Source organism: Babylonia areolata, chromosome 26 (genome assembly GCF_041734735.1).
Source record: "Babylonia areolata isolate BAREFJ2019XMU chromosome 26, ASM4173473v1, whole genome shotgun sequence".
Classification (NCBI taxonomy): Eukaryota; Metazoa; Mollusca; class Gastropoda; order Neogastropoda; family Buccinidae; genus Babylonia; species Babylonia areolata.
The window spans coordinates 22,649,840-22,667,339 of record NC_134901.1 but is presented as its reverse complement, the minus strand read 5'-3'; positions in this window follow the sequence as shown (position 1 = coordinate 22,667,339).

Genomic DNA, 17,500 nt, shown 5'->3' with positions numbered 1-17,500 from the left:
GGGGGATGGGAGGGCGGGTGGGGGGAGGGGGGAGGGGGTGACGAGGAGTGGTTGGGGGGTGGAGGTGTAGGGGGTGGGTGGACAGAGGGTAGTATGGAGATCGGTGTGTGTGTGTGTGTGTGGGGGGGGGGGCTGTCTCTCTTGTGGGCACACACACACACACACATACACACACACACACACACACACACACACACACACACACACAGGCAAGACATAGACAGGATCAGTCAGCTAGACAGACACAAAGACAGTTCAAGAGAAAAAATGCAAGAGACAGAAACAGACCGACACGAACTGACAGACAGGCGACGGGCGCAATAGCCGAGTGGTTAAAGCGTTGGACTTTCAATCTGAGGGTCCCGGGTTCGATTCACGGTGACGGCGCCTGGTGGGTAAAGGGTGGAAATTTTTACGATCTCCCAGGTCAACACATGTGCAGACCTGCTAGTGCCTGAACCCCCTTCGTGTGTACATGCAAGCAGAAGATCAAATACGCACGTTAAAGATCCTGTAATCCATGTCAGCGTTCGGTGGGTTATGGAAACAAGAACATACCCAGCATGCACATCCCCGAAAGCGGAGTATGGCTGCCTACATGGCGGGGTAAAAACGGTCATACACGTAAAAGCCCACTCGTGTGCATACGAGTGAACGTGCGGGTTGCAGCCCACGAACGAAGAAGAAGAAGAAGAAGAAGAAGAAGAAGAAGACAGACAGGCAACAGGCAAAGAAGCAGCAGGAACCGCGCCACTGTCGTGCCATTTCCACAGGACACAGCCCAGCATCCTCGTTTGCTACCCTTTGTCTTTCTGTCAGTCATTCAATACTGGATGGGGAGTGGGGGGTGGAGTTAGTGGTGAAGGTGTGTGTGTGTGTGTGTGTGTGTGTGTTGTGTGTGTGTGTGTGTGTGTTGTGTGTGTGTGGGGGGGAGGGGTTGGGGAGGGGGCTAAGGGCGGGGGTGGGGGGTGGGGGGGGGGGGATAGAGGAGAGATTGGGAGGGTAGGAGTCGGTGACTTCTTCCTCCTCTTCTTCTGCGTTCGTGGGCTGCAACTGCCACGTTCACTCGTGTATATATATATATATATATATATATATATATATATATATATATATATATATATATATATATATATATATATATATATACGCGAGTGGGCTTTTTACGTGTATGACCGTTTTTAAACCCGCCATGTAGGCAGCCATACTCCGCTTTCGGGGGAGTGCATGCTGGGTATGTTCTTGTTTCCATAACCCACCGAAAGCTGACATGGATTACAGGATCTTTAATAACGTGCGTATTGGATCTTCTACTTCCAGACGAAGTAGGTGACGAATGATACTTTGTTTGTTGTTGTTGCTTTTATTTTGTTCTCTCTCTCCTGTATTTTTCTTTTCTTTTTTTTTCTTTTCTTTTTCATTGATGGCTTGATGTAAAAAGCAATTGTTGCTTATTCAATTTACCATCATGAAATAAAATCTTGACATGACTTGACTTGACTTGACTTCACACACACACACACACACTCACACACACACACACACACACACACACACACACACACACACACACACACACACACACAACAACAACAACAAACCAACAATCCAAAATACCAATCAACCAAACAAAAAAAAGACAAAAAAGACAAAAAAAAGAAGACTGTATCACAAGATTTTACAAACACAAATGATACCAAATTAGAAAAAAACAACAAAAAAACATTCAAGAAAACAGCTTGTTCTTATGTTTATTAAACGAAGCCCCAAATTCCATAAAAGCAGTTCAGAAAAATGAAACACTTCTGTACCACCGTGGTGTATTTCAAGGCTCAGATCTAAATTTCCCTCTTCTCCAGTCCCACACCTTTTACACCATCTTAAACAAGAGAGGCAAGGCCTTCAAGACTCACTTGTGATACACTTAAAAAAACCCAAGCTTTTTATGTATTGAGTATAATTTCAAAATGTAATGTTTAAGATGAGAAAGATCAGTTTAAAGCAAATTAATTCCCCTAGCATTAATTAGAGTAATTTCCCTTTTTTACCTCTGCACCAAAACGTTTGCAAAATAAATAAAACTTCCATGCTTAGCAAAAGAAGTTCCTGTTTGAACAAAAAATGATAATAATGACTGCTCTAGTTGTTGGGTCAGAATATTAGATCAAAGTGCCAAGTTTAGAGAATACAAAAAAATATAAATTATAACAGTAAATGCAGTTTGCATAATTAGGCTTCATTTTTTATTTTTTTGTGGGCATCCCAGAGGTGCAATATTGTTTTAAACAAGATGACTGGAAAGAACTGAATTTTTCCTGTCAACTGACAAAGTAGTTGCAGAGAAAATGTCAATGTTAAAGTTTACCATGGACACACACACACACACACACACACACAGACAACCGAACACCGGGTTAAAACATAGACTCACTTTGTTTACACAAGTGAGTCAAAAAGTACAGGGTTTGGGCATTCTCCCCACACTCTAAAATATTTTCCTAATATTGGACATATCTCGTCACCCTGTCCATTAAAAATCTTTGTTCCTACGTTGTTGCTGTTTTCTTCATACACAAATTAATCTTATTCGTCTTATGTGTTAATGGACGTCCAGTATACAAAATGTTAATGTTAATCGCGTCTTAACACTTGTCCGTTTTTTTTCTTCTCAAGGCCTGACTAAGCGCGTTGGGTTACGCTGCTGGTCAGGCATCTGCTTGGCAGATGTGGTGTAGCGTATATGGATTTGTCCGATCGCAGTGACGCCTCCTTGAGCTACTGAAACTGAAACTGTTATTTTCTTTACTGTTGAGGTATATATGATATGTCAGTCTGCATGTCTGCCTGACAGTGTGTTTTCTGTCTGTCTGTCTGTACTGTGTCTATCTGTACTGAGTCTGTGTATGTGTCTGTGTCTCTCTCTCTCTCTCTCTCTCTCTCTCCCTCCTTTCACACTCTCGTCTTCACGTAGCGTGATCTAAATGTACAGTTTTTCACACTCTGAACTGGTAGTAATAGAAAATGCGAGTGTATATAATGCTTTTGCTGCTCAAGTAATACTTCGGTACTACTGAGTACGTTATTATTTTTGGGTGTGGGTGGGGGGGTGGGGGCAGGGGTCTAAAATATATTCACAGTTGAGTATTGAAGATGTATTTCCCATTGGTTAAAGTACTTCCCATAAAAAAACAGACAGACAATGTTATCTTACTTCTCATCTCTCCCATGATTTTTTCAGTGACACAGTGGGCTGACTTTTTTTTTCTCTCTCTAAGGACGCTAATCCACATTATACCGAAATCATCAACCAATCAATAAGTGAGTAATTTCCCTTTAGATGTGGTGATCATTCAACATTATAATGATTTGTTTGTATTTGTTTTTTTTTTTTTCAATAATCTAAAGATACATCAGCGCACTAAGTGGGTCTTTGTAGTGTTATCCAGTGGAAATAAAGTGATCAAATATTTTTATGTCAAAGACTGAAGGCAATAACGAAACATCCAATTCAACAGATTTTTGCTAAAAACAAACAACGAACAAACAAACAACAAACAAAAAAACCCAAATAAAAACAAACAAAACAAAACAACAACAACAAAGAAACAACCCCCCCCCCCCCAAGACACAAAACTAAAACCAAAAACATACAATAAAACCATGTACATATAACAGTATGTGTGTGATAATATGTTATACGTGAACATATATATCAGTTTGCTAAACCTACCCCAAAATATTCCTGTCATTACAAGAAACTTACTGAAACCGAATGCTTATATACAATAGAAGAAAAAGTTCCAAAAGGACGTTTTGAAAATCAGCCTTTTATTCTAACATTCATTACAGAAGCGTACGTTTATCAGTTATGTAAAATTAGAGGAAAGTAAGTTGCAATACATGACATCACAAACGAAATCAAAGCTAACATTATTTCATCAAAAAAGTATTGAATACGGGGCAGTTTCAACATTATTCACTTCGTCTCCCGTTTGCTGGGTGGGTATATATAAGTGGTTGAACGTTCTTGTAGAACTTAAATTGTGCACAAAATGAATCTATGATTCCATGCAGTCAGCAAGTCTCTGTCTGTCTGTCTGTCTGTCTCTCTCTCTCTCTCTCTCTCTCTCTCTCTCACACACACACACACACTACACACGCACACAAACACACACACACACACACAAACGCATAGAGAAAGAGATAGAGAGAGAATGTATGTACATGTATGTGTGTGTGTGTTTGTGTGCGTGTGTTGGTTGCGTATTTGTGTGTGTGCGTGCGTGCGTGCGTGCGTGTGCGTGTGTGTGTGTGTGTGTGTGTGTGTGTGAGAGAGAGAGAGAGAGAGAGAGAGAGAGAGAGCGGTGCATGCATGCAAAAAACAAACAAAAATAAAACAATGAAAACAAAAGAGAGGGGGTACTAACGGAAGTCTCACCTCAACGCATACAGTCTTCATTCTACCATCCCTCAATCATCAATTACAGAAAAAGACCGAGTCCTCAATGCCCGTACTGATATCATCCTGCTCGTCGTCCCCGTGATGATTCACACGGTTGCCCAAGTAAGAACGGGCCATTCTTTCACACACTTCACGAATCAGATTCACAGTCTGTCCATGTCTCAACACACACTGGAGGAGGTGATGTTTCAGCAACTGCAGACACTCAAGTTGAAGATCTCCTAAAAGGCAGCGAGCCATCACGGCTAAACCGTGAAGACTTGCGCCGATGGCCATTTCAGGCGAGTCGAAGATCTGGTCGGCAGTTACCTGCTGGCAAATGCGTCCGTGGATTTCATGAATGAGGTCCGCGGCATGGCTTGTACTCACTGGGTTGGTTTCAGTTTTCATTTCGGTGTTGTTTTGTACTCGGCTAACCTTGTCTCTGAGTACGGCCTTGGAGAAGAATAGTTGCTGTAATCTCCGCATTCCGTAGAAACGGATTTGGGCAAGGCCGATTCCGATCAACAGGGATGAAATACTAGGTTTTGAAGTGTTTACGGAATGCTTGATGTATAAGGATTCTTCTTCTTCTTCTTCTGTCGGGTCAATCTGCTGTTCATGGTGGAGTGAAGCCATTGTCATCTAGCTTTCACATTTGTTTCGTTTTTCAGATTTGTTTCTTCTCAAGAACCCACGGGATCTTTTATTGACTGGTGCAAAATTCGTGACGTTGCTACTTAACTTATATCTTACTTCTCACGAAGTGAATTCTCGAGTTTTCCTCTTTCTTCTCATGAAGTGGATTCTCGAGTTTATCCCTTACTTCTCATGAAGTGGGAACACACAAAAATGTCCATGTTTCACAGAGCTGGAAAAGAAAGAGCGTGAGTTATAATCACCATTCGCCTCATACAATGAGCAAGTCACGGAACTCAGAAAATGAAATGAATGCACACTGCACTTGTCTTCAGTGTTCAGCGAAGCGAGTTTTACAACTTTGTAAGAAGTGTTTACGGTTACGGCTTTTATTATCATTTTTTTAAAATTTCTATTTCAAACGAGGGACCAGTCTGTTGATAACAGGCTGAATTGCAATTGAATTCTTAAGATTAATGATGAATGGAAACACACTCACAAACAGACTCATATGCGCGCTCCTACACACACACACACACATGCAAACACACATCCGCCACTCTCCACCCCCTCCAACCCCCACCCCCAACACACACCGGCACATCGAAATTGCTTTTAGTTGTGACAGCTGTTCAGAAGAAGAGTTCCAAATACAGTGCCGCATACACCTCGATTAGTTTACCACAATCTTGGTGGTGTCAGCTTTCTGTGATTTTGTCATTTTTACCACAGCGAGAAGAGATTCATTTCGCTCTAGATGTCGTGTTAGGTCTTAGTTCTCACAGCGTTTTCGTTAATAATCACTGTAGGCTAATACTGACCGAAAGTCTGCGGAAAATCTGGTGCAGCAATTGTGAGCCTTTGACTTTTGTGTGAACGCAACGTTTACGACAAACTGGTCTTTTGGCAACACAACGTCCAACGATACTTATAACAGCCGAAGTGTCTTCGTTGAGTTACCATTTGGAGTCGACAACGGTTTGCTGTACCTTTTGTACCAGCTGAAGAGGAGGTGTGTTAACTCACTCAGTACGGCCAGTCCTCTCTTCTCCTCTACACAGACCCCTCGGATGTCCAGTGGGTGTCTGAATGACCCAACCTTTAGCTTCCGTCGTCAGAACTGTGGTATTCTTGATGGTGGTAATTGGGGTGAAACGCTGTTAACGTCTCCTCTTTCGCCGTTCCTATGGAGAGAGTTAAAAAACAAACAAACGGTGAAATCTGGAAGAAGATGGATTCATCCCGGCCTGCACATGGAGCCCGACATGTATCGGGAACAACAAGCGGAGAGGCAGCTGCAACACCGCCACTTTTCGGCCCCTGTGCCACCTCTAACTAACACCTACTTCATCATGAGGTATGCCATTCATATTCGCTGCTATGGGATGGAAAAGGTGATGAACCAGCATTTCTCAAACGAATCGATCAAACAAACAATCGATAACGGTCGACACCGCGTACGGAAGAGCATAACCGATCCACAGACTCAGACTGGAGTGATACCCTCGGATGACATTCGAAGACATATTTACGATGAAATAATTGCTACCGGACCTTCACAGGTGGTGAATCGCGGTATCGCAGTACTTTTACGAGGTCTGTTTCACAGTTCTAATTGCCTTATCGCGGAATTGCATCATTGGTGTAGCCTCTGTATAACTCTTCACATATTTTTCTCCCTGTTGAAAAATAAAGAAACGGCGAACATGCTCAGCAGATCATGCGAAAGACTTGTTGGTTCTTGATGGAGTGACTGCTAGAAAGATGAAACGAACATATCCTTTATATGCAAGAAGAATAATAGATAATCTTCAATTGTTTTTTTTTCTTTGAAAGGAGTTCTTTTCTCTCCCATCGTCTTCACTGCAGATTTTTCTTCACACTGAATACTATCATAACTATTGTTGTGTTTTTTTCTTTATGCGAAGCAAAGATGCATACTTTCTCTTCGTATTTTGATCAGTCATTGCATGTTTCTGAGTTGAAATTTTGAAAACACACTGTGTATTGAATGTTACATATGAAATGATGACATTGTTAGTTACCTGATACGAACATGAAAACTTCGTTCAATGGGGGAAAAACAGTAACAAACAGAGTTGTATTGTAACGGCAACACAACCTGTATTCAAGCACATAGCTTCAAATTATTGGTTCCACGGTGTTCCTTTTCTTGCTAAAGCATATCAACATTTTTTTTTTCAGTATTAATACCCAGTAAATTTTCCCTTTCCGAAAAGTGCCCATTGGCAGAAACCCCCCCAAAACTCTTCTATTCAGCGTTTTTTGTTGTTATTGGCAGTGAAACGATTGAACATTGTTTGTTCATATTGATAATGTATCATGTCTTGATATGTCTAGATGATAAGCCAGTTTTAATGACTAGCTGGCTTCAGCTCTCTTCTTTGTGTACTTATTGACAACAACAAGAACAACGACGTATTTCGTATCTCTGAGCACATCTATTACAAACTCCTTTATCGCCGATAAATCGTGGCTTATCGATAGTGTACGAAAATTACAACTAAGAGGTGTGCAGTACTAATTAATTCCCCATGGACGCACATTCCTACATTCATTTTTATTTGACTGATAATTTCGTTTACAATAACAGGATGGCAAGCAGAGAGAGGAATCACACACACAGCCATTGATGGGGCGAAGCAGTGACCAATAGCAAAGCGTCTGCCAAGTAACTAAAGTGCATTAGTCAATAATAAAGCGTCTGTCATTTCGATTAGGAAAAACAAAAATCCTCAAATAGTTGTAAAAACAACGAGTCATTATGGTCCTGAATATACGAGGCAAACTTTTATTTAGAAGAGACGTTTATTCGAAGGAAAGCAAAAAAGCACACAAATGAAGGAAGGGGAAAAAAGAAAAAAAAAAGAAAGAAAAGATGTATGAAGCAAGGAGAAAAAAAAAGAAAGAGAGGTTTTGTTTCACGCCAAATACGTCACTGGGTATAATGATGTTGATGATGATGGTGGTTAATGTTATGATGATAATGATAATAATAATAATAATGACAAATAATAATGGGGTTTTAACAAGTCAATGATACGCATTATTATGTTTCCACAATGGAAAAAAAAATCCGGTATGGTTTAGGACACTAGAATTTTTCTCTCCTTGTTTTGTATAGATCAAATACTTTTGTTTATATGGTACATTAATCATATCATGCATTATTTGATCATTTGAAACGATTCGTTTTCTTTTGTTTTCTTCTGAAAATGTTCTTGCATAGAATAAATACGTTTTTAAATGGTACATTGATCAAGTCATACATTATTTGGTCATTCACAACGAATCGGTTCTTTTAAGAGACAGGGTATGGTTGTGATAGTTAACACACATTTAAGAGGTATGCTGACGTCGATAATTATTGTGCTCTTAATTGGAATCAAGCACCGAAATATGCTCTTCATTGGTCAAGAGGCGAATAATATTGCATCAATGTTTCCACAATGATAATTAATCTTCGTTTTCCCATAAGTAAACAATATCATCTATGTTTTTAAAATGTTGTTTTTAATCAGTTTCATACCATAAGTAAACAATATTATCTATGTTTTTAAAACGTCATTTTTAATCAATTTTATTCTGCATTCGCACCCTCTTTATCTCTATCCCGCTCATATTAAAGTACATTTATATCTACTTTTACCAACATTTCCTCAAGAGCGATCGTGCATGGTTCACCTTTCTTTTTCTTTTTTTCGTGCCATTATTTTGCAGTCCAACTGAGAATGGCTGACTTTTTCCTCTTAAATAAAACGAAAACAGAAACTTAAATAAAGTTTACCACGGACACACACACACACACACACACACACACATGGCTCACATTGTTTACACACGTGAGCACACACACACAAAAAAATCTATAAGTTGAAGGGGAATGATTTTCAACTCTGTTTGCCGCACGGCATACAAGAGCCAGACACCTTACAGTTGGGAGTGCCATCAGTTGAAGGTTTATGTCACCAAATTCAAGATCTCAGTCCTCATCTCCCCTATCCTTTTCCATCCATCAGGTAAAATTTTGATTCCACAGCTGAAAAACAGATCCACTAAAAATTAAAAAAAATAGTGTTCGACTCCTGGTCAGCAGTATTGGCTTCGCTTCGGATCTCACATTTAAAAAAAAAAAAAAAATTAAGATGATGTTGTTCTTTCAGTCGTCCATTGGCTGTGGTGTGACAATGGTTTACAATGTCCGGTATTGATTTTGCAAATGGCATTGCCAGTTATGAATTGATTTCATGTTCCATTTGTTTTACTTACACGTTTTATTCTTATCATATTTTGCTGTTATTTCATTTTTGTTTAGCACATCACAACACTATATATAAGTATATATTGTGTGTGTAATGTGAAATGTGGATTAAAAAACAACAACAGCTTCTATGGACATGTGTGTTGTGTTGTTGTTTTAACCGCGCGCGCGTGTGTGTGTGTGATAGAGAGACGTAGACGCAATGCAATGACATTTTATTGAATAAACATACATGAGAGAGAGAGAGAGAGAGAGAGAGAGAGAGAGAGAGAGAGAGAGAGAGAGAGCGAAACAAATGGAATGTAGTCATGAAATTGTCAGACATTTCAGGTCAAAGACAGAACGAATTTCAGAAGAAAAAATAAAGAAAACAGACGGACAGAAGGAAATAGGAAGAACGAAAGAGGAAAAAGAAGGAAAGAAATCAAGGAGGAAAAGAAAAAAACAGTTGAAATGGCAATACCATTAACGAAACAAAAAATAACCGTTAAAGGAAAGAGGCTTTTAACCACCAAAGTTTCAACACAGAGCAAGCAGAAAGCGGAAATATTCGTTACAAGCAGATATTTTGCCTGAAATGGCAATACCTTTTTCAGATGCTTGGGAAAACAAAACACACCATAAAAAAGGCCAAAATTGTATAGTCAGTAGGGTAAGTGTTAGATAGCATGACAGTGATAGGAAAGTTAAAAATAATCAAACAAAACAACAACAACAACCAAGAAACAAATAGTAAAGATGGTAACTCCAAAATTTAAAGGCTGGAAACATGCCAGGATCTCAATGAAATTCACGAACATCTCACAAACAAGAAGGAAAAGGAGGCACAAAAAGAAGAAGAAGAAGAATTCAACGTCAACAAAACAAAATAACAACAACAACAACAAAAAAAGAAAAGAAAAAAAAGACAAAAAAAAAAAAAAAAAAGACGAGTGCGAACAATAACAGCACAGACACACAAACTAATTTGAAAACTAGACACCAACCAGACAGTGGCCATCCCTCAAGTACCCTATGGATGATAATTTTTACTTGACAACCGATCAGATCGGATATGCACAAGAGGATAGAGACAAATTTTGTTTGTGTATGACCTGTGCAGCGAAGAAAAAAAAAAAAAAAAGAAAAGAAAAGAAAAAAAAAGAAGAAGAAAAAATAAAAAGCTTTGAGTCAAGATAAGTATGGTGTGCAGCCTCACGTCAATCATTTTCTACATTCCTGATTGGAAAAAAAGGTAAAAAGAGAGAGAGAGAGAGAGAGAGAGAGAGAGAGAGGGAGAGAGAGAGAGAGAGAGAGAGAGAGAGAGAGAGAGAGAGAGAGGAAAACAAAAAGAGGCACGGCTCAGTGAACAGCAATATTTCCCATGTTTCATATGTCCTGCTTCAACTACAAGACTTCTTCGTTCGTGGGCTGCAGCTCCCACGTTCACTCGTATGTACACGAGTGGGATTTACGTGTATGACCGTTTTTACCCCGCCATGTAGGCAGCCATACTCCGTTTCCGGGGGTAACTAGAAGTCGAAATATCACAGAAATGCAAACACCAGCACCAAAGAAAACAACGTTGCTGTGTCTCCCCATCAAGTTCACGTAGGACGGCCTTGATCGTTAACATGCGGTGTTCTTTGTTTTAACACAAAACAACTTTCCGTGTGTTCGCGTGAGACAGAGCAGAGTAGGCCTATGATAAGTAGCATGGCATTGATAATGGAGTCTCCCGTCGGACCGACGGACGAGCAGGTAGGCAGGCTCACCTGTCGGTGCGTGTCCCCACACGGGAGAAGAGGCCGACTCTATTAGCCTGGTTGCTTGACCAGCACAGGAGACCTTTTTTTTTTTTAGTGAAGAGGAGTTGTGCAGTCCCTTCCCCACTATCTCGCCCCCCGACGCTCACAGTCCCACAGGTACTGATACTGCCACGTGTAGGACGGCCTCGCCAGGTGCAGGTTTTTTCTTCGGAGTTCCGTCTCCTAGGAGGACTTCCAGCCAAGGATAAGAGCTCCCCCTTGCCCTTTGGTCATCCTCTTCCGCCTTCACAGCCGTTGGGAAAGGTTTCCTCCTCCGCCTGGTCCGTCGTTGGGAGACTTCACATGCGACAGGTAGTACTGGGTTACATGGTACCAGTAGCAAGGGCATGGCACTACAACTCGGTAACTTCCCCCTTCCTCACACGATTTCTAGTGACTCGACATATCCAACTCCATCATCCAACAATCACCAATATCTAAAATGTTCAGAGACACATGTCGGAATCTGAAGTGTCTGAAACCCTGGCACACTTTTTCCTTCGTCCTTCTGTGTGTGTGTGTGTGTGTGTGTGTGTGTGTGTGTGTGTGTGTGTGTGTGTGTGTGTGTGTGTGTGTGTTCGTGTGTGTGTGTGTGTGTGTGTGTGTGTGTGTGTGTGTGTGTGTGTGTGTGTGTGTGTGTGTGTGTGTGTGTGTGTGTGTTCGTGTGTTCGTGTGTGTGTGTGTGTGTGTGTGTGTGTGTGTGTGTGTGTGTGTACTAAGAGCGAACCAAAATGTCTCTTGAAATCGGCGGAATTCCCAATTGTCTTGTACTGGATTAATGAAATTAATGCAAATAATGTATACAGTAATAAACCTGGTAATTTGATTTTGATGAAATGCGTACAAGAGTCAAGCAAGCTATTGGGCCACATGATGATCTACAGACCATTGTAAAGTAAAGGGAACTGAAGCGGTATGGCCACGGCTAGCGTTCATCAGGACTGGCCAAGGTCCTCCTTTAGGGAACAGTGCAGGGAGCAAGGAGAAGAGGCAGACAGAAGAAGAGATTGTTCGTCAGTTTTCTGTTGCCATCAGCATCTCTACATGAAGAAAACAACAACAACAAGAACCCCAAACAATCATGTTTGGTCCAACATTCCAAAGCTGTTTATGTATCGGGTACATACATGGAACGTTCTCTCTCTCTCTCTCTCTCTCTCTCTCTCTCTCTGTAGCATTCCATTCTGATACTCGTGTTGTTAGTGTGAATTATCCTCTGCTACGGTTCATGACAATATCTGTCAACTTGAAAACAATTTCTTTTCTTTTTCGTTTTTTAACGCTGAATGACCTATCCCCCATCTCCCCATTGAAATGAACTTGACGTGTTTCTTCAATAAAACATCACCATCTCTCTCTCTCTCTCACACAACACACACACACACACACACACACACACACACACACACACACACACACACACACACCTCATTTTTTTCAACAAAAAGATGAAGTCTGTATCTTTGGCAACACTTATTTCATTAAACCTCTCTTTCTTGGACCCGACATTTGCAGACCGTAGCTCTCATGTGTGTTTGAATACTTCTTATTGGATAGATTTCATAATTCGAAATGCAAACTTTCCGATTTTCGTCGAGGATAACAAAAGCAAGGGACTCAATGGGAACGCGTGTTCGGCAGAGGAAAGTAATCAGGATGAACTAAAAAGTCCAGACAATACCGTGTCAGCAACTCCTTTGATAAGGAACTCCTGTTTGCTATGTACATTTCATGTTTTCTGTATATATATATATATATATATATATATATATATATATCAGTATACACATTGTTGAACCATTTTTTTTCCTTCTAATACCTTAACAAAAAAAAGAAAAAAAAAAGGGGGGGGGGGGTGTTAAGGGTGGAAGGAGGGGGGGGGGCATAAGTATGATCACAAAACGAACTGACAATTAAAGTGACTCAGCCAATACAATTCGTCTGTCTTTATGAATCGAAAAGCAGCGGTACTGGTTTTAGTAGATTCCTTACTATCCAAAACTTCTGTAGAAGATAAAAGACAACAAAGAGCGAATGCGGAAACAAAGAGGAAGAAAGAAATAAAGGGAAACAAATCGAAAAGGGAACAATGATACCATAATCAGTACACGTCCTGCTAAGCAATAAATAAAGCAAACAGGTAGTTGCGAAAATGGACGAAAAAAACAACAACAAAAAAACCCGGGGGAAATAAAGGGAGAAAGAAATGAAGAAAAAAAAAAGAAAGAAAAGAAAAGAAAAACTAAATAGATAGAAGTGAGAAGCAGCAGCTGCCATCAAGTAACCAATGATCAAATTAGTTAATGGAACAATGAAGCTAATCACCACATGACAAGCAGGGGGTCGATGAAATGGAAAAAAAAAGTCACACACACACACACACACACACACACACACACACACATTCTCACACATTCGCACACAAACACACAGACACAGACACACACACACACACACACACGCAGACAAGCACAGACACAGACACACACACGTACATACACGCACGCATGCACGTACAGAGAGATCGAGAGAGAGAGAGAGAGAGAGAGAGAGAGAGAGAGAGAGAGAGAGACTTATACTTTGGCACTTTCACAATTTAATGTCATAGAACCCGATATGATATTTTTGTTGTGTAAGAAAAGATCACACAGCAGGTAAAGAAAAGAGTGAGAGCAAATATTGAAATGAAAGAAAAGAAATTGATTGATGTTGAAGAAAAATATGTAGAAACTAATAGACACACTATAATAACTGAGATAGAGACAGAGAGAGAGAGAGAGGGAGAGAGAGAGAGAGAGAAAGAGAGAGAGCTTGTGTGTGTGTGTGTGTGTGTGTGTGTGTGTGTGTGTGTGTGTGTGTGTGTGTGTGTGACCGAGAGAGACAGAGACTGAGACAGAGAAGACTTTTTCAGAAATTTTCAGCGAAGAAATTTCAAGGAACGTATGGTTTTGCCTGTGATGATGAAAAGGATCATCAGATCACTTGCCAGATTTATTGGTCTTGCTTGGGTGTGTCGGGAAAACAAAACCAAATAAACCAAACCAACAACAACAAAAACAAAAACAACTTCGGTAGTTTCAAAGTAATTGAGCGTTATCACTGTGAGCCAAGTGACACTTGAATCATCTGTTTCTTTTTTTGTCAGTTGGGTGGTTGTTCGGTGGGCCCTCATTTGCCTTGTTTAAGGCCTGTGTAGGTGCTGAATAAAACATAGGGCATAAAAAGAGGGGTTTGACTGTCTGGGTTCTTTCAAAATAGGATACAAAAAACAAGAAGAAACAATTATGAACCCACTTGGGAGAGGGGAAGTTGAGTACTTCGACTCGTAGAGTCTCCAAAGCAACTGAAGATAGCAGCAGTCACAAGTGCAGTTTTCTGGCTGTTGAATGAAATTCTCTTGTCTTGAGAACAGTTCACTGCTGGTTGGAAAGGTGGATGGGTGAAGAAAGTGAGACAGAATCCAGACAGTGAGAGGAAAGGGGGGTGGGGGAAGAGGAAAAAGAGGGGGAGGGGAGGGAGGGAAGGGAGAAATGGGCAGGGTGGGGACGAGGGAAGCTGTGATTTGGTTTAGTCCTTGATGTTGAGGCCATATGGTGCTGTAGTACCGAGATGGTGGATAATCTGTTTCTCCATGTTCTTTCTCTTGAAGGAGTCACCAGTGCTGTTGCGACAGACCACTGATATGGAGAAGTGGGTTATGCTGTGGGGATCAGTGTTGAAGTGTATAGCCACAGGGGTTTGCTTTTTCTGGAGGATGCTGTCCCTGTGCTCTTTGCTGCGTTCTTCCAGTGTGCGGTATGTCTCGCCTACGTAGATACTCACAAAGTGAGTCTATGTTTTAACCCGGTGTTCGGTTGTGTGTGTGTGTGTGTGTGTGTGTGTGTGTGTGTGTGTGTGTGTGTGTGTGTGTTCGTGGTAAACTTTAACATTGACATTTTCTCTGCAAATACTTTGTCAGTTGACACCAAATTTGGCATAAAAATAGGAAAAATTCAGTTCTTTCCAGTCATCTGGTTTAAAACAATATTGCACCTCTTGGATGGGCACAAAAAAAAGAAAAAAGAAAAAAGAAGCCAAATTATATGCAAGCTGAATTTACTGTTATATTTATAGTTTTTTTGTATTCTCTAAACTTGGCACTTTGATCTGATATTCTGACACAACAACAAGAGCAGTCATTTTTATCATTTTTTGTTCAAACAGGAACTTCTTTTGCAAAGCATGGAAGTTATATTTATTTTGCATGTCTTTGGTGCAGATAGTGAAAAAGGGGCATTAATCTGTAATTAATGCTAGGGGGCTTAATTTGCTTAATTAACTGATCTTTCTCATCTTAAACATTACATTTTGAAATTATGCTCAATACATAAAAACTTGTGTGTTTTACTCTCAGTTGCGTACACATATTTATACATATTCAAAGCGCGTGCTCATATTCAAGAAGTCTTCGCGAACGCGTTCGACGCCATTTTGTTTCAAGTTGTTGACCTGCCCATTCGATCCTATATTCAATGGACAATACACGATAACATGTGATGGAAAGTTGGAGAAGGAGACCGTTAAATATTTATTCAGAGAAAGATTTGTGAACGTCTCATCACTTACTGGATTAAGCCCCAAACTGCCATAAAAATATCCACAGAATCAGTCGGAATTCACAGTGAAAAATAATAAACCATGAGAGTTAATACCCTTGAATTGATGAAACGTAAAAATTTCCAGTCTTGACTTTTCTCAAAATGAAGTCCTTTTCACTTCATACGACGTTTAGAAGTACTTGTACTTGGCTCTACATGTTATTAGTTTAACAAAATACTCAATTTTCATATCAACTTTAAAACTATAAAACTAGAATGAACATAAAAAAGAAAATGAATCGACCGTGTCAACCGGGTGTAACTAAACTTGTACATCTATCTAGATCCACAGAAAACGGCTAAATGTTGCAGTGTGATTGCGGCGATAGCCACATCTCCTTTACCGCGGACTTAAAAAGAATTTTTAATTGCCGTTAAAGATTTTTTGAATGCCCAAGATACACCAGAATAATATGATTTAAACAGCGTTCTCACTGCGAATACCGCAATCGATTTATCGCCCTTTACAAAAGTATGTTTGAATGTTATATTTTTGAACGACAGTTAAGGAGCCACGATAGTGTAATGGGTAGGACAGTTTCTTCTCACCCGAACACGCGGGGTTCGAATCTGCCGTTAGGACTTATTCTTTTCATTTTTCCTTTAACCCGAAGCTTTATGATAAAAAAATACAGAACATTTTAACGATTACATTTAAAAAAAAAAGTGTATCACAAGTGAGTCTTGAAGGCCTTGCGTCTCTTGTTTCTTCTTGTTTTTTTGTATCCTGCTGAATACAGTTCAAGTGTGGGTGTGTGCGCGCGCGCGCGAGTGTGTGTGTGTGTGTGTGTGTGTGTGTGTGAGTGATATATATATATATATATATATATATATATATAGAGAGAGAGAGAGAGAGAGAGTGTGTGCTTGTGCGAGTGTGATCAGGGTTATGAGCACGTGTGTCAGTCTCTCTCTCTCTCTCTCTCTCTCTCTCTCTCTCTTTCGGTGATGCTATGGTATAATAGACCGACCGACCAGGAAATATAGAACGGAGAAATCCCAAGGTTTCGATTCACACAATAATGCCCAGGAAGTTGGGGTTTTTTGTGTTTTTTTTTTTCTTTCTTTTTTTCTGTGGCCTCACTCATCCCTCACCCTTACTCCCTTCTCTCCTATCATCCACTCTCCCCACTTGCACTTACCCAATGGAGAGGTGCTCCACTCTTCCACTTCGTTCGTGGGGCTGCAACTCGTTTTCTCGTGTGTTCACCAGTGGGCTTTTACGTGTATGACCCTTTTTACCCCGCCATGTAGGCAACCATACTCCGTTTTCGGGGGTACGGGTGTGCATGCTTGGTATGTTCTTGTTTCCATAACCCACCGAACACGTGCGCATTTGATCTTCGTCTTTTTTGTTGCTGCCCCATCATCTGCACCGTTTCAGTGGCATTACTTCCACTCCGCTCATTTAAATTCCCCCATACACGGCCACATCCGGGTTCGTCCGTCACAGTTCCAGCGTCGGCATTCCGTAGGGAACCAGCGATGTTAGGTCGCCAGGAGGCCACACACCAGAGGAGACCCTGCACTGCTGCTGAGTCACTTCGGTGGTGTTCATTGGTGCCTGTTCTGATTCAACGTTCTGAGGACACCACCTACTAAGCCCCCTACTAACGACAATAATGGCTTAGTCGCGGAGCCATACTGAGTGAGCGTCCCTCCCAGAGTGGAGACCGCCACCACGTCCCACAAACAACAGCCCCCATGAATCTGC